Raw genomic sequence first — 1,701 nt, forward strand, 5'->3', positions numbered from 1 at the left:
TTGAGTTGCTGGCTGTACCCGAAGTGGCCAAGGCCAAGACTGGACCATGCTGAGCAGGGGTCTCGGCTTCTGAGGGAATAAACTGTCATGATCTAAAAGCACCAGCCCCGCAAGGCCACGGCTCGATCTGCATCCGTCTTGGATAATAGATGACAGGAAGGATTTCCAGGGAGATGAGGTCCACAGCCAGTTGCCTGAATTTGGATATGAGTTCCAGCTCTTTGCTCAGGAGATCTCTAGAGGTGAAGAGATTTGTCAAATAAAGATGAGAAAACCATGAATAACATAAGCAGCAGAAAAATAATGCCAACTAACAAAAAGATAAGGTGATATTGGGCAAGAAAAACATGGCTTGAACTTCCATTTCCAAGAAAATGCAGTAGATGGCCTTTTTCTTCCCACTGAGCACAACAAAAACCCGTGGACAATTTATACAAAACAATCACCAGGAGTCGCTGTACCCTGGAGAGGAGGCAGACCTGGAGGGCACCTCTGGGCCCAGAAAGTGACATGGACCCAGACCGGGTGCTGGAGAAGCAACAAGCCAGAAATACCAGTTGTCCCAACCCAGTACCATGTGAAGTTCCAACACAGGCCTGCTCTCTCTAGATTCCTGGGAGTAAGTTGGAGCTTTATCATGACCGAAATAGACATCTCCTATATATAGGAGATCACATTGTCTCCTAAGCAATCCCAGAACTCCGTAAGATGAAGCACCGCTTTAAGAGTTGCAGTCTGTAGTTCTGCGGTGTGATCTTGTCCTCTGAACAAGGATGCTGAGCACCCTGGACGTGGTTCCCCGGCTGAGAACAATTAGCAGGGACCAGCGATTGCCTCATCTCACCACTGTTAAACTTGTGGATCTCTCAACAGGATCCTCAACACACAGCCAGTGGACCTTGGAAGCTGCCACCTTCACGGCCCGACACTTGCTACTGATGGGCAGAGCCATCTTCACCATGCCTGTCCACATGTTCTCTACCTACTAGCCTGGTTCTCGCCTCCAGAACTACCAGAACAAGACTCCACTTCCCTGAGGGGACCCCTCCATCCTACAGTCGAAGTTTGTGCATTGCCGAGAGTGACTCAGGGAGACCGGAGAGGCCTAGCAGGCGTCCAGCAGGGCCAGCTGCGGCTTTGGTCTTGCTACTCCACATCCAGCGTCTTCTCTCACCCCAGGTGCCGATGGTGGAAACCAGGGGAGGACCGTCAGGTGGCAGAGAGTGTGATGGGGAGGAAGGGAGGAAAGAAGGACACTCGGGTCTGCTGAGCGTGTGCTCTGCTCCAGGCAGCCTCTGAGGAGCCGAGTCTTTCCTGTAATAAGGAGATCGTTTCCACAGGGTGGATGTGAGTGTCCCTGATTTACAGAAGAAGACACTGAGGGTCAGAGCAGTTTACAGGCTTCTTAAATGTCAGCCAGTCAATTAAGGATGAATCAGACCCAAGGCAAGGATGTCCCCAAATCTCCTCTGCCTTCTGTCATTTGCTGGAAGTGACATAAAGTGAAGTGAAGTGATAGTCACTCAGTCGTGTCCAGCTCTTTGCAACTCCATGGACTATACAGCCATGGAATTCTCCAGGCCAGAATACTCGAGTGGGTAGCCTTTCCCTTCTCCAGGGGATCTTCCCAAACCAGGGATCAAACCCAGGTCTCCCACATTGCAGGCAGATTCTTTACCAGCTGAGCCACAAGGGAAGCCC

Source organism: Capricornis sumatraensis, chromosome 13 (genome assembly GCF_032405125.1).
Source record: "Capricornis sumatraensis isolate serow.1 chromosome 13, serow.2, whole genome shotgun sequence".
Taxonomy (NCBI): Eukaryota; Metazoa; Chordata; class Mammalia; order Artiodactyla; family Bovidae; genus Capricornis; species Capricornis sumatraensis.